The following is a 23051-nucleotide window of genomic DNA, read 5'->3' on the forward strand; positions in this document are numbered from 1 at the left end:
GCAAAATGGGGTCACTTGTGGGGGGGTTCCACTGTATTGGTGCTTCGGGGGTCTTGCTAATGCGACATAGCACCCACCAACATTCCACCAGAATCTGAGCTGCAAAATCCAAAAATCACTCCTTCCCTTCTGAGTCCTGCCATGCACCCAAATGGTATTTTTTGGTCACATGTGAGGCATTGCCGTACTAGGGAGAAATTGGGGCACAGATTTTGGGGTGCTTTGTCTCCTTCATTCCTTGTGAAAATGAAAGATTTGGAGCCAGAACTGCATTTTTGTGTAAAAAATGTAATTTTTCATTTGCACAGCCCAGTTGTATCAAAATTGGTGAAACCCCTGGGGGTTTGAAATGTACACTATACCCCTAGATGAATTCCCTGAGGGGTGTAGTTTGCAAAATGGGGTCACTTGTGGGGGGGTTCCACTGTATTGGTGCTTCGGGGGTCTTGCTAATGCGACATAGCACCCACCAACATTCCATCAGAATCTGAGCTGCAAAATCCAAAAATCACTCCTTCCCTTCTGAGTCCTGCCATGCACCCAAATGGTATTTTTTGGTCACATGTGAGGCATTGCCGTACTCGGGAGAAATTGGGGCACAGATTTTGGGGTGCTTTGTCTCCTTCATTCCTTGTGAAAATGAAAAATTTGGAGCCAGAACTGCATTTTTGTGTAAAAAAATTAATTTTTCATTTTCACTGCCCAGTTGTACCACAATTGGTGAAACCCCTGGGGGTTTGAAATGTACACTATACCCCTAGATGAATTCCCTGAGGGGTGTAGTTTGCAAAATGGGGTCACTTGTGGGTGGGTTCCACTGTATTGGTGCTTCGGGGGTCTTGCTAATGCGACATAGCACCCACCAACATTCCACCAGAATCTGAGCTGCAAAATCCAAAAATCACTCCTTCCCTTCTGAGTCCTGCCATGCACCCAAATGGTATTTTTTGGTCACATGTGAGGCATTGCCGTACTCGGGAGAAATTGGGGCACAGATTTTGGGGTGCTTTGTCTCCTTCATTCCTTGTGAAAATGAAAAATTTTGAGCCAGAACTGCATTTTTGTGTAAAAAATGTAATTTTTCATTTGCACAGCCCAGTTGTATCAAAATTGGTGAAACCCCTGGGGGTTTGAAATGTACACTATACCCCTAGATGAATTCCCTGAGGGGTGTAGTTTGCAAAATGGGGTCACTTGTGGGGGGGTTCCACTGTATTGGTGCTTCGGGGGTCTTGCTAATGCGACATAGCACCCACCAACATTCCACCAGAATCTGTGCTGCAAAATCCAAATATCACTCCTTCCCTTCTGAGTCCTGCCATTTTTTGGTCACACATGAGGCATTGTCGTACTCGGGAGAAATTGGGGCACAGATTTTGGGGTGCTTTGTCTCTTTCATTCCTTGTCAAAATGAAAAATTTTGAGCCAGAACTGCATTTTTGTTTAAAAAATGTAATTTTTCATTTGCACAGCCCAGTTGTATCAAAATTGGTGAAACCCCTGGGGGTTTGAAATGTACACTATACCCCTAGATGAATTCCCTGAGGGGTGTAGTTTGCAAAATGGGGTCACTTGTGGGGGGGTTCCACTGTATTGGTGCTTCGGGGGTCTTGCTAATGCGACATAGCACCCACCAACATTCCACCAGAATCTGAGCTGCAAAATCCAAAAATCACTCCTTCCCTTCTGAGTCCTTCCATGCACCCAAATGGTATTTTTTGGTCACATGTGAGGCATTGCCGTACTCGGGAGAAATTGGGGCACAGATTTTGGGGTGCTTTGTCTCCTTCATTCCTTGTGAAAATGAAAAATTTTGAGCCAGAACTGCATTTTTGTGTAAAAAATGTAATTTTTCATTTGCACAGCCCAGTTGTATCAAAATTGGTGAAACCCCTGGGGGTTTGAAATGTACACTATACCCCTAGATGAATTCCCTGAGGGGTGTAGTTTGCAAAATGGGGTCACTTGTGGGGGGGTTCCACTGTATTGGTGCTTCGGGGGTCTTGCTAATGCGACATAGCACCCACCAACATTCCACCAGAATCTGAGCTGCAAAATCCAAAAATCACTCCTTCCCTTCTGAGTCCTGCCATGCACCCAAATGGTATTTTTTGGTCACATGTGAGGCATTGCCGTACTAGGGAGAAATTGGGGCACAGATTTTGGGGTGCTTTGTCTCCTTCATTCCTTGTGAAAATGAAAGATTTGGAGCCAGAACTGCATTTTTGTGTAAAAAATGTAATTTTTCATTTGCACAGCCCAGTTGTATCAAAATTGGTGAAACCCCTGGGGGTTTGAAATGTACACTATACCCCTAGATAAATTCCCTGAGGGGTGTAGTTTGCAAAATGGGGTCACTTGTGGGGGGGTTCCACTGTATTGGTGCTTCGGGGGTCTTGCTAATGCGACATAGCACCCACCAACATTCCACCAGAATCTGAGCTGCAAAATCCAAAAATCACTCCTTCCCTTCTGAGTCCTGCCATGCACCCAAATGGTATTTTTTGGTCACATGTGAGGCATTGCCGTACTCGGGAGAAATTGGGGCACAGATTTTGGGGTGCTTTGTCTCCTTCATTCCTTGTGAAAATGAAAAATTTGGAGTCAGAACTGCATTTTTGTGTAAAAAAATTAATTTTTCATTTTCACTGCCCAGTTGTACCACAATTGGTGAAACCCCTGGGGGTTTGAAATGTACACTATACCCCTTGATGAATTCCCTGAGGGGTGTAGTTTGCAAAATGGGGTCACTTGTGGGTGGGTTCCACTGTATTGGTGCTTCGGGGGTCTTGCTAATGCGACATAGCACCCACCAACATTCCACCAGAATCTGAGCTGCAAAATCCAAAAATCACTCCTTCCCTTCTGAGTCCTGCCATGCACCCAAATGGTATTTTTTGGTCACATGTGAGGCATTGCCGTACTCGGGAGAAATTGGGGCACAGATTTTGGGGTGCTTTGTTTCCTTCATTCCTTGTGAAAATGAAAAATTTTGAGCCAGAACTGCATTTTTGTGTAAAAAATGTAATTTTTCATTTGCACAGCCCAGTTGTATCAAAATTGGTGAAACCCCTGGGGGTTTGAAATGTACACTATACCCCTAGATGAATTCCCTGAGGGGTGTAGTTTGCAAAATGGGGTCACTTGTGGGGGGGGTTCCACTGTATTGGTGCTTCGGGGGTCTTGCTAATGCGACATAGCACCCACCAACATTCCACCAGAATCTGTGCTGCAAAATCCAAATATCACTCCTTCCCTTCTGAGTCCTGTCATTTTTTGGTCACACATGAGGCATTGCCGTACTTGGGAGAAATTGGGGCACAGATTTTGGGATGCTTTGTCTCCTTCATTCCTTGTGAAAATGAAAAATTTTGAGCCAGAACTGCATTTTTGTGTAAAAAATGTAATTTTTCATTTGCACAGCCCAGTTGTATCAAAATTGGTGAAACCCCTGGGGGTTTGAAATGTACACTATACCCCTAGATGAATTCCCTGAGGGGTGTAGTTTGCAAAATGGGGTCACTTGTGGGGGGGTTCCACTGTATTGGTGCTTCGGGGGTCTTGCTAATACGACATAGCACCCACCAACATTCCACCAGAATCTGTGCTGCAAAATCCAAATATCACTCCTTCCCTTCTGAGTCCTGCCATGCACCCAAATAGTATTTTTTGGTCACATGTGAGGCATTGCCGTACTCGGGAGAAATTGGGGCACAGATTTTGGGGTGCTTTGTCTCCTTCATTCCTTGTGAAAATGAAAAATTTTGAGCCAGAACTGCATTTTTGTGTAAAAAATGTAATTTTTCATTTGCACAGCCCAGTTGTATCAAAATTGGTGAAACCCCTGGGGGTTTGAAATGTACACTATACCCCTAGATGAATTCCCTGAGGGGTGTAGTTTGCAAAATGGGGTCACTTGTGGGGGGGTTCCACTGTATTGGTGCTTCGGGGGTCTTGCTAATGCGACATAGCACCCACCAACATTCCACCAGAATCTGTGCTGCAAAATCCAAATATCACTCCTTCCCTTCTGAGTCTTGCCATTTTTTGGTCACACATGAGGCATTGCCGTACTTGGGAGAAATTGGGGCACAGATTTTGGGATGCTTTGTCTCCTTCATTCCTTGTGAAAATGAAAAATTTTGAGCCAGAACTGCATTTTTGTGTAAAAAATGTAATTTTTCATTTGCACAGCCCAGTTGTATCAAAATTGGTGAAACCCCTGGGGGTTTGAAATGTACACTATACCCCTAGATGAATTCCCTGAGGGGTGTAGTTTGCAAAATGGGGTCACTTGTGGGGGGGTTCCACTGTATTGGTGCTTCGGGGGTCTTGCTAATGCGACATAGCACCCACCAACATTTCACCAGAATCTGAGCTGCAAAATCCAAAAATCACTCCTTCCCTTAGGAGTCCTGCCATGCACCCAAATGGTATTTTTTGGTCACATGTGAGGCATTGCCGTACTCGGGAGAAATTGGGGCACAGATTTTGGGGTGCTTTGTCTCCTTCATTCCTTGTGAAAATGAAAAATTTTGAGCCAGAACTGCATTTTTGTGTAAAAAATGTAATTTTTCATTTGCACAGCCCAGTTGTATCAAAATTGGTGAAACCCCTGGGGGTTTGAAATGTACATTATACCCCTAGATGAATTCCCTGAGGGGTGTAGTTTGCAAAATGGGGTCACTTGTGGGGGGGTTCCACTGTATTGGTGCTTCGGGGGTCTTGCTAATGCGACATAGCACCCACCAACATTCCACCAGAATCTGAGCTGCAAAATCCAAAAATCACTCCTTCCCTTCTGAGTCCTGCCATGCACCCAAATGGTATTTTTTGGTCACATGTGAGGCATTGCCGTACTAGGGAGAAATTGGGGCACAGATTTTGGGGTGCTTTGTCTCCTTCATTCCTTGTGAAAATGAAAGATTTGGAGCCAGAACTGCATTTTTGTGTAAAAAATGTAATTTTTCATTTGCACAGCCCAGTTGTATCAAAATTGGTGAAACCCCTGGGGGTTTGAAATGTACACTATACCCCTAGATGAATTCCCTGCGGGGTGTAGTTTGCAAAATGGGGTCACTTGTGGGGGGGTTCCACTGTATTGGTGCTTCGGGGGTCTTGCTAATGCGACATAGCACCCACCAACATTCCACCAGAATCTGAGCTGCAAAATCCAAAAATCACTCCTTCCCTTCTGAGTCCTGCCATGCACCCAAATGGTATTTTTTGGTCACATGTGAGGCATTGCCGTACTCGGGAGAAATTGGGGCACAGATTTTGGGGTGCTTTGTCTCCTTCATTCCTTGTGAAAATGAAAAATTTGGAGCCAGAACTGCATTTTTGTGTAAAAAAATTAATTTTTCATTTTCACTGCCCAGTTGTACCACAATTGGTGAAACCCCTGGGGGTTTGAAATGTACACTATACCCCTAGATGAATTCCCTGAGGGGTGTAGTTTGCAAAATGGGGTCACTTGTGGGTGGGTTCCACTGTATTGGTGCTTCGGGGGTCTTGCTAATGCGACATAGCACCCACCAACATTCCACCAGAATCTGAGCTGCAAAATCCAAAAATCACTCCTTCCCTTCTGAGTCCTGCCATGCACCCAAATGGTATTTTTTGGTCACATGTGAGGCATTGCCGTACTCGGGAGAAATTGGGGCACAGATTTTGGGGTGCTTTGTCTCCTTCATTCCTTGTGAAAATGAAAAATTTTGAGCCAGAACTGCATTTTTGTGTAAAAAATGTAATTTTTCATTTGCACAGCCCAGTTGTATCAAAATTGGTGAAACCCCTGGGGGTTTGAAATGTACACTATACCCCTAGATGAATTCCCTGAGGGGTGTAGTTTGCAAAATGGGGTCACTTGTGGGGGGGTTCCACTGTATTGGTGCTTTCGGGGGTCTTGCTAATGCGACATAGCACCCACCAACATTCCACCAGAATCTGTGCTGCAAAATCCAAATATCACTCCTTCCCTTCTGAGTCCTGCCATGCACCCAAATAGTATTTTTTGGTCACATGTGAGGCATTGCCGTACTCGGGAGAAATTGGGGCACAGATTTTGGGGTGCTTTGTCTCCTTCATTCCTTGTGAAAATGAAAAATTTGGAGCCAGAACTGCATTTTTGTGTAAAAAAAATAATTTTTCATTTTCACTGCCCAGTTGTACCACAATTGGTGAAACCCCTGGGGGTTTGAAATGTACACTATACCCCTAGATGAATTCCCTGAGGGTGTAGTTTGCAAAATGGGGTCACTTGTGGGTGGGTTCCACTGTATTGGTGCTTCGGGGGTCTTGCTAATGCGACATAGCACCCACCAACATTCCACCAGAATCTGAGCTGCAAAATCCAAAAATCACTCCTTCCCTTCTGAGTCCTGCCATGCACCCAAATGGTATTTTTTGGTCACATGTGAGGCATTGCCGTACTCGGGAGAAATTGGGGCACAGATTTTGGGGTGCTTTGTCTCCTTCATTCCTTGTGAAAATGAAAAATTTTGAGCCAGAACTGCATTTTTGTGTAAAAAATGTAATTTTTCATTTGCACAGCCCAGTTGTATCAAAATTGGTGAAACCCCTGGGGGTTTGAAATGTACACTATACCCCTAGATGAATTCCCTGAGGGGTGTAGTTTGCAAAATGGGGTCACTTGTGGGGGGGGGTTCCACTGTATTGGTGCTTCGGGGGTCTTGCTAATGCGACATAGCACCCACCAACATTCCACCAGAATCTGTGCTGCAAAATCCAAATATCACTCCTTCCCTTCTGAGTCCTGCCATTTTTTGGTCACACATGAGGCATTGCCGTACTTGGGAGAAATTGGGGCACAGATTTTGGGATGCTTTGTCTCCTTCATTCCTTGTGAAAATGAAAAATTTGGAGCCAGAACTGCATTTTTGTGTAAAAAAAATATTTTTTTATTTTCACTGCCCAGTTGTACCACAATTGGTGAAACCCCTGGGGGTTTGAAATGTACACTATACCCCTAGATGAATTCCCTGAGGGGTGTAGTTTGCAAAATGGGGTCACTTGTGGGGGGGTTCCTAACTTTTAGCATCTTATGGTGCCTAGAAACCTACATGGTGCCTAAAAAATAATCTCATATAAAGGAGGCTCCAAAATCAAGTAGGTGCTCCTTCTATTATGAAGCCTGTGGTTTGGTCAACGTGCACACTAGGGCCACATATAGGATATTTATGAAAACAAAAGAATTGGGGGAATCAATTTTTAGTCACATTTCTCTAGTAAAATCTACTGTGTTCCTTAGAAAAATGTATTAAAATTGCAAATCTGCAAAAAAAATGAAATTTTGAAATTTCACCTACACTTTGTTTTAATTCCTGTGAAACACCTAAAGGGTTAACAAACTTCCAAAATGCTGTTTTGAATACTGTGAGGGGTGCAGTTTTTGAAATGGCATCATTTATGGGGGTGTCTCACATACAAGTCCCTCAAAGTCACATCAGAACTGAACTGGTCCCTTAAAAAATCAGTGTTTGAAATTTTCTTGAAAATTTGAGAATTTGCTATTCATATTTTAAGCCTCCTAGTGTCCAAAAAAATTAAAAGGAGGCTGAAATAATGATGGAAACATAAAGTAGACATACGGTCTATGTTAGTTATTAACTATTTTGAGTGGTATGATTATTTGTCTCACAAGCAGAAAATTTAACATTTTGAAAATTGCTAAATTTTCCATTTTTTTACGACATTTTGGTATTTTTCACAAAAAAACACAGACTGTATCGACCCAAATTTACCACTAACTTGAAGTACAATGTGTCACGAGAAAACATTATCAAAATCACTGGGATAAGTAAAAGCAAAAAAAAGTTATCCCCACTTAAGTGATACATGTCAGATTTGAAAAAAAGGGCTCTGTCAGGAAGGCAAAAACATGCTGCGTCAGGAAGGGGTTAAGTAAGAAACAACAACAAGCGAGAGGATGAAAGGAACAGAGAAGGTCAGAAGTGAAGCAAATGTGAGCAGGCGTGAAAAGGGAAACAGAGTGCAATAAACGTGTGGCAAAGATAAGAGAAAATAACAGTGAATGGGTAAAATTAAATACAATGTTGGAAAAATAAAGATAAAATAAATTAAATGTCAACAGGTTACAATAGGATAAAAATAAGATGAATATATCACAATAAAATAGAATATGAAAATTTAGACTGTGTTCAAACTGACCTTTTTCTGTATTCTAAATCACCTGCTTCAGTTTCCAACTCACAAGTCACTTAAGTATTCAAGCTTCACTTTAGTCTGCAAGCTTCTCTCTCAATGACCCTATTACACACCTAATTTATAGAACAATGTGGTTGGTGTCCCATACACCAACCCTTTAGCCGATACTGCTTACCGGCACTCTAGGCCTTTGTTATATAGTGTATATGACATAGACATGGCAGTACTGGTGGCCTTCTTTTTAGCTGCAAATAACGAGGCCTCTACATACTGCCACCTGCTGGTATCATAAAATAAAGGTAGCTTGTTTTTCCCCACCAGTTATAGGCTATGTGTACAATAGCTGTTCTCTGTCATGTCCCGATCATTATCATGGCTCAGGGACACAGAAGAATTTGGCATGTAATGTTACAGATGAGTTGGGTTACTGTAATCTTACAGACCGCCGTGGTACCAGAGTCACTGTCGAGACGAGGATCACATGGCAAATTGTGGAAATGGAGTGAAATCACCAAGTTCATGTCTCCATGACGAGCCCCTGGATTCACAAGTCAACTTATCTTCAGTTCAAACACTATACTATAAAAGCACAAAAAAGGACTATGGGGCAGATTTATTAAGCTTGGAGAAGAGATAAACTGGAGATAAAGCAGAGAAAAGGTAAAAGAAGATAAAGCACCAGCCAATCAGCTGTGTTTGAAAGAGACAGTTGGGAGCTGATTGGCTGTGCTTTATCTCCTTTTACCTTTTCTCTGCTTTATCTCCAGTTTATCTCTTCTCCAAGCTTAATAAATCTGCCCCTATGTCTGGCCTAAAGGCCCCCATACACTAGGGTGACTTGTCCTGAGGACAAGTCGCCCCCGACTTCCCCCTGAGCTTCCCCGGCAGCTCCCCGGGGGAGCTTGATAAGATTGGCACTTGATGTGCCATTTTTTACATGTGATAAATCGTCTCGATTTATCACATGTAAACCCGGGGAGCAGGGGGGGGGGGGCTGCAGAACAGGGCTGCTGGTGGGGGGCGCTGCGGGGGACACAGTGACAGAGCCGGGCAAGGGGAGGCGGGAGCTGTCAGTGCTGGAAAAAAAAGCCCAAACAATGAATGGGCAGCCTGTGATTGGCTGAGCGCTCTCTCAGCCAATTGCTGACTGGCTGAGAGAGCGCTCAGCCAATCACAGGCTGCCCATTCATTGTATGTGCTTTTTTTTCCCAGCGCTGACAGCTTTTTTCCCAGCCCGGCTCTGTTACTGCCAACTCTGTGTCCCCCGCAGCGCCCCCCCTGTCTTACTAGCAGCGCCCCCCCGCATTGACGGCTCCCGGCTCCCTGCGGAGGTAGTGCAGGCGGGGACCGCAGGCGTCGAAGAGCAGAGACTGTCCGTCAATGCGGGGGGGGTTGCTACTAGTAAGACAGGGGGGCTGTATATACAGATATATCGGATCTGAACATCGTGGGTGCTAAAAAGCACCCATGATGGCTCAGATTCCGATATATCTTATGTTCTGTAGGTCCGACGCCGTGATCCGATCCGATGCGCGCGGGACCGCGCATCAGATCAGATGTCAAACACATGCGATTTTGGGCCGATTTAACCCGATTTATCGGCCCAAAGGGCCGAAATCGGATGAAATCAGCCGAAAATCGCATAGTGTATGGGGGCCTTAAGAGATGAGACATCTTCCAGCAGAGGCAGGAACTTCCCTACGGAGGATATGCTTCGGCTGTGTCGCAGTATTACAATCCGGTCTGCCCCGTTATTTTACAGCCACGTTCCGTGACAATCTGTAAACCTTAAAGGTTTTGTTCTGGAATACCCTGTGTATGTATGTCAGTATATATATATAATAGGGGTACATAGCTCTGTATATGTATGTCAGTATATAATAGGTGTACACAGCGCTGTATGCATGTCACTATATAATAGGTGTACACAGCTCTGTATATGTATATCAGTATATATAACAGGTGTACACATCGCTGTGTATGTATGTCCAGTGCGGGTGCCACCACTAGGCAGGTCTAGGCATTTGCCTAGGGCGCCGGCCACTGGAGGGCGGCAGTTTGCCCCTCGCCCCCCCGTGCAAAGGGGGTACCCGCGCGGCAAGGACACCACTGCAGGCTCCTGTCAGACGCCAGCATGGACCCCCCTGCCCGCTCCCCAGACGGTGCAACAGGTACCCCACCCCCGGCACCGGGGCGCCCCCACCCCGACTCGCCTGGGGCGCTCCGGTGCCTTGTACTGGCCCTGTGTGTCAGTATATAATAGGTGTACACAGCGCTGTGTATGCATGTCAGTAGATAATAGGTGTGCACAGCCCTGTGATTGTATGTCAGTGTATATAATAGGTGTACACAGCACTGTGTATGTATGTCAGTATATAATAGATGTACACAGCACTGTGTATGTTTGTCAGTATATATAATAGGTGTACACAGCGCTGTATTTATGTCAGTATATATAATAGGTGTACACAGCGCTGTGCATGTATGTCAGTGTATATAATAGGTGTACACAGTGCTGTGTGTCAGTATATAGTAGGTGTACACAGTGCTGTGTATGTATGCATGTCAGTATATAATAGGTGTACAAAGCGCTGTTTATGTATGTCAGTATTTATAATAGGTGTCACCAGGAGAATGGAGTGTTCTTTGCAGCTTTTGGTGGAGCGTGCAGTGACACAGGGGAGCCTCCAGCAGCGCCAAGTTACAAAGAAAAAGGCCACCGCATGCACACTGAAACGCTGGGGATAGCCGGGGTTGCTGGGAGCACCACACGGTAGCTCCGCCCCCGCCCGACAGCTCTCTTTTCAATGGCGCCAGATTTTAAAATCCTCTGCTATGCCGCCTTTGTAAAGGCCTGACCACCGCTGCTAACAGCGGGGCAGGGAATACTCACCAGCATCAGCGCTGCCGCCGGTGGTGTGGCTGGGGGGGGATCGCGGCACGCACCTCGGTGAGTGGCGCCCGTTTCATCTCCAGAGACGGTGGTCTCTGCAAACCATAGCAGCAGCCGGCTACCTCCGGCAGGCTTCCCCCAACTATCTGCCTGTCCTCTGTGAAGAAAAAAACTTGCTGCTTTAAGGTCAAAATGAAAATGCCCAGGAGTGAGCCCAAGTGTGACCTGCTCCCTTGCGGGTACAAACTAAGACTGCCTGAGAGGGGAAGTAGAAGGGGAGGAGTTGGCCACACTCATTTTATATTTAAAGTGCCCATGCTCCCTGTGGTCGCCTTCTATTCCCCAGTGTAACTGCAGTGACACCTAGTGGATGAAGGAGAAATATTGAGAGGAGAAGGACTCCCCCCCCCACCACCCATGCTGGTTCTCCTACAGGAAAATGGCTGCCTAGGATCTGTGCACTCAGCTATATGTGTTCCCTGTGTGGTACTATACTGTCCCTGCTGATATTGTTACCTACCTGGCTGCTGCAATGACCAGTGGTGCCGCTGATGGCTGCCTAGGTGCTGTGTAGCTCGGTGGGTATGTGTTCCCTGTGTGATACTATACTGTCCCTGCTTATATTATTACCTACCCGGCTGCTGCAATGACCAGTGGTGCCGCTGATGGCAGCCTAGGTGCTGTGCAGCTCGGCGGGTATGTGTTCCCTGTGTGATACTATACTCTCCCTGCTTATATTGTTACCTACCTGGCTGCTGCAATGACCAGTGGTGCCGCTGATGGCTGCCTAGGCACAGGGCCGGATTAACAATGGACCTGATGGAGCTACAGCTCCAGGCCCACTCTCCAAATAGGCCCATTTTGTAGCTGAGGGCCAGGGCTTTCCAATCAGCCCAGCCCCGCATTTGATAGCCACAGGAACCAGAGATACCGCCAGGCAAAGCTGGAACGTTTTCCCCGTAGGATAACATGGGACCCACTAATTTCGACCCCCACCGGTTCCAATGGCTGCCAGTTCCCCCTCCAGACCAAACCCAAATTGCTGGGCCTTCAATCTGATACCAGGCTGGTCCATATGGGTTTATTGGTTCCAGAGATATTGTGGGAAAAAATGAAATTTCTGAAATGTAATTTCATGGCTGTTCATGTTGTTTGAGGACAGATTTATCTGGAACCAAATGTCCCAGTTTCACGGGACCAAAATCATTCAAAGCCCACTCAAAAGTTCTTCAATATGATACTGGTCTTATTTAAATGGGTCAGTTGGTTCCGCAAATATAGCTGGTTGGTTAAGGGGGGGGGGGGGGGTTCTTTCCCCCTCACACCAGAAAATGCAGGGACTAGGCTGGTGTAAAAGGGGCCAACCCTGCATGATCCTGGGACCATATTCCCGGGTAAATCCCTGCAGTTTCTGATGTGAAAGGGGTATTATTTTAAATAGCCGGAACCTGCAATGCTCTAAATACAGCCAGCCCTCTGCTCTCTGCCAGGCTGTCAATGGCTGTCATTTTTGCCCGGCGGTGGCTGTCTCCCAGTTACATGAGCATGTGTTCCCCCTTGGCAATGAGCATGTAATCCCACATGGCAACGAGCATCGAACCCCTGGCAATGAGCATGTAGGTAGGCAGAACTTATGTAGCATACATTTTTAATAGGCATTATGGTGTTTGGCATATGTAATGGACACTATGGTGTGTGGCTTAACATGTAATGGGCATTATGGTGTCAATTTTGTATGTGCACAATGCTCCTGTTTATGAAGCATATTGTGCATTATTGCTCAATCTGTTTGGTATAGTGTGTATTTTGGCTCAATCCATGTGGCAAAATGTGAATTTTGACTCAATCCATGTGCCATACTGTGAATTTTGGCTCAGTCGGTGTGAATTTTGGTGGCATAATGTGTAAGAGACAAGTAGAGTATAAGGGGGTTACTATTGTGTTGCATGATTTGTATAAGGGGTATATGGTGTGGTAAATTTAGGTTATGACCACATAAAAGGTGCTGAAATATTGTCTACCAAGTTTTGGCTTTCAGTATTTTTTTTTTATGACTGGAATGCCGCCTCACCCCACAAGTATCTTAGGACATTGGCATCCTGCAGGTGCACCTTTGTTGGGTATGCAGCAATATATCTCCCTGCATTTTTTCTATGCCAGCCCCCTGCCTTTTCCAGGCATATATAATTAGTTGAAAGTATTTACACAAATAGAGACACACCCATGAGCAGATCACCCAACCAGAACACGCCCCCCACTTTATTAGGTGCTGGGCACAACCCCTATTATTGAGCATAATAGGCCCTTGATCATTTTCAGCTCCAGGCCCATGTAGACCTTAATCTGGCACTGATCATACTGAACATATGCGCTCTTACCTGACCACGTCTTCTTTTGCATGGTCTCCCTGCCTTCCAGCTTTTCCCACAAAATTCTATATACCCCACAGAACTCCTGGTTCCTCATGACATATGGGCCCTTATTCTGGTTGGTGCGGCCGGAGCCGCATATGCGGCTCCGACCGTGCAGGCGAATCCCCGCCTTCCATACGGATCGCCACGGCCGTCCGTACGCGGATATGTGGCGATCCGCATGAAATTGGACGGGGATACGCCTCCTCCATGGTGGGAGCAGCCCCTGCATTCGATGGTCGCCAAACATCGAATGCAGGGCCGCACGCTCCACCAGGTCCCGCAACACAAGACCACACGGACACTTGTCCGTGTGAAATCTTGTATGGGGGCGGGCAGCTGACATCCGGCGATGTCAGATGCCCGCCCCGTACCCACGCGTCACGGCCTCATTACCATGCATACGCCCCGCGTTTGCATGGGAACGCCCATGAAACGCGGGGCGTATGCATAGGGTAATGAGGATAAGTAGCCCCTCACGCCCCTCTACGCCCCCTGTGCGGCGTATAGAGAATCCTTGCGGCGAAATCGCCTGCACATGCGCAGAGTGACCTCTGCACATGCGCAGAAGATAAACATCGGCGGCCCGTACGCAAGCGGGAATATCCGCATCGATCAGAATAAGGGCCATGGTTATTACTTATTTCACACCTATATGCCCAAAATGCCATCAGCATCTGACACCACCTGCAGCATTGGGGGGGGGGGGGGGCTCCTTCACCAGGGACATGGGGAAGGGGAGATTACAGCCTCCCTATGTGGACCGTTCCGTTTTTTATTACACTCCCAGACCATGCAGTGAGGCTGTATTCTCGGATTCAGTATGAAATCCCGGCGTTCAAAATCCTGACGCCGGAATCCCGATCGACGAAATCCCGACAAGGGGGGGGGGGGGCGTGGATCGCCCCCCCCTTGCGGGCTCGCTGCACTCACCACGCAGCGGGCCCGCTGTGCTCACCACGCAGCGGGCCCGGTGCCTCGCTACGCTCGGCACGCTAATTTATTCTCCCTCCAGGGGTGTCGTGGACACCCACGGAGGGAGAAACTGTCGGGATTTCGGCGGTCGGGATTCTGAACGCCGGGATTTAAACTGCATCCCGTATTCTCCCCCTTCTCCTCTCCCTTGTGACAGGTGTCAGAGCAGCCTTATCGGAAGGGACGGCCATCAATGATTCAAAATCATCGATGGGTCATTGCTTTTTTTTTTCCCTCAAAGTGCCGGGCCATGGAGCATAGCTCCGCCCCTGACACCTGTGAAGCCCCACCCCCATATTTTGATTAGCCCACAGGCTAATCAATCAAACACAATGGATGACCATCGATATGTAAAAATATTGATGGTCATCCATTGCATAGTTTAGCACTATCGATTGCAGAATTGCCATCGATGGCAATGGCAACGATGGCCGTCCCTAGAAGGGACACCCCTCGCAATGCACCTCCCTGAATCAGACACTGCAAGCTCCAGAATTACATATATTGAGAAATGGAGCCTGTCCAGTCCGGTTTTTACCCATACCACAGTTTATGTTCCAACCAAGGAGGGGTTTGACAGCGTTTGAGGTGGTTGTGGGCCACAAAAATAACAACGTATGGGGCCCCAAGAGTTCTGTTGCCAGCCATGCCTCCTTGATGGCTTCCTGCATATTCAATTGCTCCAAGCATCTCCTCCATGGGCCCTATTTAGAGCAGCCCACATGAACCGCAGTGTGCTCCAAAAGCCTGCAGCATCTCCTGACATGCCTCCCTATGTGCACCAAGCATTTCACTGATATGCCGCCCCCAACTACAACTTGCAAGCAGCAGCCTCAGCCAGAAACCCTGTTCTGCACAACGCCACAGCTGCAGCCGGCAACCGAGTCCGAGTGGTCACATGATCTAATCACATGATTAGACGATTCATGATGACGTCACGGAGTACATTTACTGAAGTGAAGGGGTCTATCCGCTAGCAGCCCTGTGTTACAGTGTGGGGTAAGCGGAGTATATGTAGAATAATAGTATGTATGTAGTAATGTGTACTCCGACTAGTCTGTCTTGTATATGTAGTTATGTACAGACAAACCGAAGGCATGGGAGAGCCACAGCTAAGCGGCATACTCCTCTCACACATCCTATTAATTGTGGGCAGCCTCGGATTGTGTAATACGTGTGTACTGTGTAGAGTCCTGTGCTGCCCTTCTGTTAATATAGTTTAATGTCTTGTATTCTTAGGGTTAATACTTCTAGCTATATTGTTTGTTTCGCTTCAACTACTTTCTATACTATATATAAATCTAACTAACAAGCAGATACTTGTCTTTATCTTCCTGCTTTATTGGTGTCTATACAGTTTATGTTTCTATGTTATTAACATTTAAATAGAATCATCCTATTTGATTGTGCCTTGTAATTAGTAACACCGTAATAAGATCAGACCCGGAGTTAACAGTCACTGCGCTTAAAGTGACCTGGGGCCTGATTGAGACCTGACCACATGTCTACAAATTCGCACAGCGGGCGACTATCAATGTACTGTTTATGGCCCACTATGTGTGTGTGTGTGTGTGTGTGTGTGTGTGACGCCCGACTGCGATCAAGTTATACAAAAAATTTTATACTTGTTTAGCTTCACAGCGGCAGCTCTACGCTACGTTTGAATCCTGCAGCTGTACGCCCAATGGCTGGCTTACTTCTCTAAGCTACGTTATCAGTGTAGCTCATAGGCTGCCTTGAACTACTTTGTCAGCGTAGTGACTCCGCGGCAGCCCAGCACTGACAGGTCATTGTGGCACTTGTAGTTCCACAGAGAAATAGACAGCCCGGCACACCGCTAAGTAGCTCATAGGCTGCCTTGAACTACGTTGTCATCGTAGTGACTCTGCGGCAGCCCAGCGCTGACAGGTCATTGTGTCACCTGTAGTTCCACAGAGAAATAGACAGCCCGGCACACCGCTAACACAAAGGGAGTGTGTAAACTAGACACCCCGGCAAACCGCTAACAAAGGGGGTGTCTAAAGGGTGCATCTAAAATGTAACGTCTAAGTACAGTGCCGGCAAACCGCTAACAAAAGGGCTTGTCTAAAATGTAGACGCTCATTCGCTGGCCAGGCTAATTCGAACAGATCGCTGGCCAGGCTAATTCGAACCCACGTGATCAGGTCTGAATCAGGCCCATTCTCCAAAGCTGATTCAGCTGTAGATATCTGTATATATTAAGAATTCAGTATGTGGGTTGCTTCTGTCAATCTTCTGACCCCGGCCTCCCATTGAACACAATCTCGACGGGCTCGGTAGGTCTTCCACCCCTCACCCATGTCCATACATTTCCTCTCAAATTCCATGCATTATTATCCACTTTTTAGATCCTGGTATTGAAGACCCCAAAGTATGAGGAATTGCATGGATTATTTATACCTCACCTCCAAATTCTGCATCATTCACCTCCAAATTCTGTAGTTCCACAGAGAAATAGACAGCCCGGCACACCGCTAACACAAAGGGAGTGTGTAAACTAGACACCCCGGCAAACCGCTAACAAAGGGGGCGTCTAAAGGGTGCATCTAAAATTTAACGTCTAAGTACAGTGCCGGCAAACCGCTAACAAAAGGGCTTGTCTAAAATGTAGACGCTCATTCATCTAAATTTAGATGCTTCGCAAACCGCTAACAAGGGTGTATCTAAATTTAGATGCTAGAGCATCTAAATTTTAGTCGGGTATTGGGGTGCAGCATTATTCCAAAAAATGTGACAAACACTAGTAAACCTGTCAACAGTGACACTTGTCGACGTATCAGCTGTCGACCTTGTTTATTCCACTATCCACGCCAGCCTGAAGAATGGCGAGCGGACGCGATACGCATCCTACCAACCTTTTCATATCCCCACTATCCACACCGGCGTGGAGTTGATTTTATAAAGTGAGGCGAGCGCACGCTGGTAACTTCACATGTATTCCACGTCCCCTCGCGGGGCTCGCTGCACTCACCACGCTTCGGTCTCGGTGGCTTGCCACACTTTATAAAATCAACTCCACGACGACGTGGATAGTGGGGGTATGAAAAGGTCGGTAAGACGCGTAAAGTGTCCCCTCGTGGGGCTCGCTGTGCTCCCCACGTTTTGGGCTGGCGTGGATAGTGGGGGTGTTTTAGGAACACATTCACATTTCAGCAGCCATGACTGAAATATGTCTGCCTGTCACACGCTGACTAGAACTGCCTATGCTGACTAGCTGAACACACTACGCTACTTATGACTGACTACACTGACTAGCTGGTCGCGCGGAACACACTACCCTACTTCTGACTGACTACGCTGGTCGCGGGAACACAAGGCCTATTCTCAAAGGGACGCTATGCTGAGTACGTAACTGCTGCCGTGAAACGAAACAAGTACCAAATTTTTTGTTCACTGGATGCATGCACGATGATTGACAGCACTTCCATTTTCATGGGAGTGCCAAGAAAACCGCACAGTGTGCCTAAAAAAAGCTGGGAGTGTCAGGGAAAGCACAGAAGTGCCAATGCCTGTTAAGAGACTGTGTGTGTGTGTGTGTGTGATGTCAGTAGCAGCCCGGATGTGTCTCTATTCATTGCAGCTGCCGAGTAAGTCCTGGGCTACATGGCGGCTGCAATGAACAACTTCCCACGGGATTTTGACATATTCACTTGCACAGCAAGCGCATTCATTTGCAAGGCGGTAATTCACTGGGGCGGAGGCTAAACAGATCGCTGGCCAGGCTAATTCGAACCCACGTGATCAGGTCTGAATCAGGCCCATTCTCCAAAGCTGATTCAGCTGTAGATATCTGTATATATTAAGAATTCAGTATGTGGGTTGCTTCTGTCAATCTTCTGACCCCGGCCTCCCATTGAACACAATCTCGACGGGCTCGGTAGGTCTTCCACCCCTCACCCATGTCCATACATTTCCTCTCAAATTCCATGCATTATTATCCACTTTTTAGATCCTGGTATTGAAGACCCCAAAGTATGAGGAATTGCATGGATTATTTATACCTCACCTCCAAATTCTGCATAGTTGGATCCACCTGTTGAGGTAAAAGCAACAGAAAATGTGTGGATTGTGTGTGTATACATAACAGAACATTTACTATCAGTTTCATGTTTGTTCTAATGACAGATTGCCATTTTTATGTATCATACAGATTTCTAACAAATGTATCCTTATGAAATTACGTTGGTATTAAGCCTAAAAAGAAAATATATCAGGTAAGAGGCATACATTAATATCCTTTAAATGCTAAAGCAATGGTTCTAAAACTGATTTAGAAATAATGCATGCTGCCTAGGCTCACATGCATAGCCAAGGAGCGCAGCTGTGTTCAGGAAGGAGATAACAAATGCAAATTTCCTCAATAGAAATATTTATTAAAATAAAACCTATAAAGCAATTCATATATTAAATAAAATATTTTTCAAATTTCAAAGAAGTGCACTTCATATACAACAGACAAGACTGACAACATGAAACCTAAAAATGCTTGGCATATGTAATAGACTAAAATGGCTCATTTCTCTATCTTGACATAATTTAAGCAAGGCAGATCTTATAGTTACCAGTCCCGCTCATTCAATAAAGCTTTAGGCTGCAGAGATGTTTCCACAGTTTAGCCTTTAGTAGGTATCCAAGACTCAGTCCGCCCTCCACTCAGCGGAGGATCTGCCTTGCTTAAATTATGTCAAGATTGAGAAATGAGCCATTTTAGTCTATTAAATATGCCAAGCATTTTTATGTTTCATGTTGTCCGTCTTGTCTGTTGAGTGTTGCATATGAAGTGCACTTCTTTGAAATTTGAAAAATATTTTATTTAATATATGAATTGCTTTATAGGTTTTATTTTAATAAATATTTCTATTGAGGAAATCTGCATTTGTTATCTCCTTCCTGAACACAGCTGCCACTCACAGCAGAGTGAAGTGGCAGCTTTTTGATCCAGCTCAAGGAGACACAAGGAATTTACCTCCGGTATTCTACACCCAGGACTGCTACCCGGGACCAGACTGGTGACTATTATACCAAGCTTACGAACTGATTAACACCCAGTTCTGATACTATATTCGGTAATTGTACCTGTGCTACTTGATTGCTGGATTCATCATCTTTCATTTATTTGTATTTTATGTCCATGTATGTATATGTGTATTAAAACTGGCTTCACTATCTTGAGCCTTTCTTTTTGTATATACTGGAGTTTACCACCTGACAGAGATACTCCGCATATGGGATTTGACCACTGTGCATAAAGGAAGTATTTTTTGCATTTCCCCCTCATTGCAATTATTTGCTATTATAAGAATATTTCTGACTCACTGGCGCCATCTGGAGTTGCAAAACTTTTGTTGTTCAGCTGCGCTCCTTGGCTATGCAAGTGAGCCTAGGCATGCATTATTTCTAAATTGATTTTGTCCGCACAGAGGCACACAACCTCTGATATCAGGGAGCCGCAACAGTGTTCAGGTGCTTTACGTTTAGCATTATAAGTGTGCCTATTCCTTCTATCCTACCAGCGCCCCTAGGTGACCCCAGGGTCACAAATCTATAGGTTCTAAAACTGGTTCAATACCAAATCAAATGGTATGGTTCATGTAATAGGCAAAATAAGTGGTCATACAATATGTAGACAAACCACATTATTGAACATTATGCTAACGAGAATTTTGTCCTTTTAACATTTTTACTGACTTTCTCTTGGCCTCTGAAGTGCTGTGAAAAGCATGATGATACTCCAGTGTGTTGCAATATAACAAAGTTTGGGTGCCATTGCATTAAAATCATGTATTCATAGTTAAATTATGTTCTCTTTTTAGTTTTAGGACTTTTTTACTGAGAAACGCTGAGCCATTTCAGTAGGGGAAGCTGCATATCTTGTCAAAGAGGTATGAAACCCTTTGGATGATTTTTTTTATGAAAATGTTATTGTACATTTAGTGGGTTGCCTTAATATTGTTATCTTGAATATAAAGTTCCTATGACAAGTGGTTAAGCAAAAACAGAGACTTTATATATGAGTTCAAGTACAAATAATAATTGGTGAAAATTGTGTAATAAATCCGACTGAAACCCCCTACACACTGTGCGATTTATTTTCTATTCGATCAGTAGTGTTCATTCTAGCACCCGCCATATTTGAAAACCCATGCAGCTCCTCTTCCCTGCCTGGGGTGTCGCTGTCTACTGTAGTGCTTTTAGCATGGTTCAGTGTACAAATTTGATTTGCGGGGGCTACACATCGGTAGCCAATGCGGCTGAAAAACATAGTAACATATAGTAATTAAAGCTGAAAAAAAGACATTAGTCCATTGAGTTCAACTTATTTGACTTGTTATTACTGACTTAAGTAAGTCATATCTATAGGATTCCCTTAGTGGCCAAAAATGTATCCAGTTTTGATTTAAATTCATTAACGGTAGTTGCTGTAACCACCTTCACTGGCAATGAGTTACAGAATTTTACTGAATCCTCTTCTTAATTTAGTACAGAATTTATTTTCCTCAAGCCCACATGTCCTAAGTAGAGCCCCGCTACTGAACAAATCATCTCCCAGTTCCTTATAATTCCCAATCCTGTATTTGAACATACTAATCATATGACCTCTAAACCTCCGTTTCTCCAGTGAAAACATATTCAGACTGGTTAGCCTTATCTTATCTTTAGCCTACCAGTTTTTAATACAATTACACATTTTGTCTCCTAACCCTAAGTTACCTAGTTTTATTAATAACCTTTTATGAGGCACCATGTCTTTTAGTAAAATCAAGAAGTATAACATCAATAGATTCCCCTAAGTCCACCCCTCTACTGACTTCTTCATAGAAGCTAATTAAATTAGTCTGGCATGATCTATTTTTGACGAACCCATGCTGAGCCTTTTTATTCCTTCCAATATATTTCTCACAATGGATTTAAGGCTGACCGCTCTACCTTGTATATTTTTCTGGGTTAGTTTTGCTACCTTTCTTCCATATTGGTACTACGTTAGCTATACACCAGACTCGGTTTCCATCCCCGAGTTTATTGAATCATTGAATATCAGATATAATGGTAGTGCTATGACAGAACTTAATTATTTTAGTATCCTAGGGCATATTTTTTTCTGGGCCAGTTTCAATTGAATTTTGACTATATAAGCAAAATAGAATAGAATGTTGCAGTGTTTACGGGGCATTAGTCACTAACAATGTCAATTCATTATGTGTATGTAGTTCTTATGAGTCAGAAAGTACATTTGTGAACTTTATTATAGCTGCTACTAGAGGTGGGTTAGTGGTGCTTCAGCACAGGGCCTAGGGCATGTTTGTCCAAACTATGGCCCTCCAGCTGTTGTGAAACTACAAGTCCCATCATGCCTTGCCACAGTTTTGCTATTAGGCAATGCTAAAACTATGGCAAGGCATGCTGGGATGTGTAGTTTCACAACAGCTGGAGGGCCATAGTTTGGACATGCCTGGCCTAGGGGATGGCCCTGTAGCTGCCCTTGGGACCAGTATATGACATGCAATTTGCCTTCAACAGTACCCTGCAACTCAAACTAGCCTCCTCAAGTGTCCTTAGGATGCTCCAAACTCTCAGCTTCTCCCTGGTCTGTGGATAACTGTCAGCTAGAATAAATATATAACATAATGATGTAATTTTTCCTATTTTACTGAGACACAACAGGCAATACTGCTGTTGTCAATCAGTCTATATATTAATACTTCACTATTTTTGCCGTAGGAAATGTTTTTTTTATTTTAACCTATGTACAATTATTTTTCTAAGTGTATGATGTTAATGGAGATTATTAGAAGCAAATGTTACCTGTATTAGTAAACTGATAAATAAGTTGATGTTTTTTTATCCTCCTATGTATAAGATAAAGCAGGTCCTATATTGGCTTTCTTCCTCTGTTTCCTTTACAGTAGTATGCTTTCTTTCCGAATTTATCCCTGCTACATAGCTAAACATGGATATAGTTTCTGCAAGTATTTTGTATTAACTACATATTTTGCACCAATTAGAGTTAAGGCCCAAACTACGATGTCTTCTTATGATGATGAACGACCCCATTATAAATCACATCCTGAACAACCCAGAATGACTTTGTTCAGGGTCGTTTAGGAGGTGAATCTTTTAACATTGTCTATTGTTTATGCTGTGAATGATGGACGACTACCAACGATGCGCGTACCTGCGGGACCTTAAAGACCAAAGCCATCGTCCATGCATGCAGGTCAATTTGACTATGGTCGTTAACATTGTTTGTTTTTTCAATAGAAAAAGGTCCTGCATCGTTTGTGATCGTTTGTCATCCGTCGTGCACCAGCGATCACCTGCAATGCTGAGGTCCTTCATTTTCACTTCAAGGGTGAAAATGAATGATGGTAGTTAACGATGGGTCATTAGTGACACATCATTGTGTGTGTGTGTATGGGCCTTAAAAGGGCCTGGTTAAGAGATTAGAATATAAAGTGGGATACATAAGATATCCCGGCACTGATGATACCGGTGGGGGGGGGGGGGGATCCTGACAGGGGCTCAGCATTAAACCTAACCCTTTCAGCCCGGCTCTATCCCACCCT

At 44.8% G+C, this 23051-nt stretch overlaps 1 protein-coding gene across 2 annotated transcripts in view; it reads left to right on the forward strand.

The window, feature by feature from the left end:
- The first annotated feature begins 15371 nt into the window (after positions 1-15371).
- The window catches only part of LOC146035576 (H(+)/Cl(-) exchange transporter 5-like), an 84381-nt gene continuing 76701 nt past the window's right edge, over positions 15372-23051 (forward strand). The window contains exons 1-4 of one of the 2 annotated variants that reach the window (XM_083159110.1): positions 15372-15465; positions 18437-18528; positions 18638-18701; positions 20301-20369. The gene's annotated coding sequence lies outside the window, so the exon portion shown is untranslated. The remainder of the gene's footprint in view (positions 15466-18436; positions 18529-18637; positions 18702-20300; positions 20370-23051) is intronic. The other variant, XM_083159111.1, reaches the window with a different exon arrangement.

The sequence above is a fragment of the Crinia signifera genome, chromosome 9 (assembly GCF_055691185.1).
Source record: "Crinia signifera chromosome 9, ASM5569118v1, whole genome shotgun sequence".
Taxonomy (NCBI): domain Eukaryota; kingdom Metazoa; phylum Chordata; class Amphibia; order Anura; family Myobatrachidae; genus Crinia; species Crinia signifera.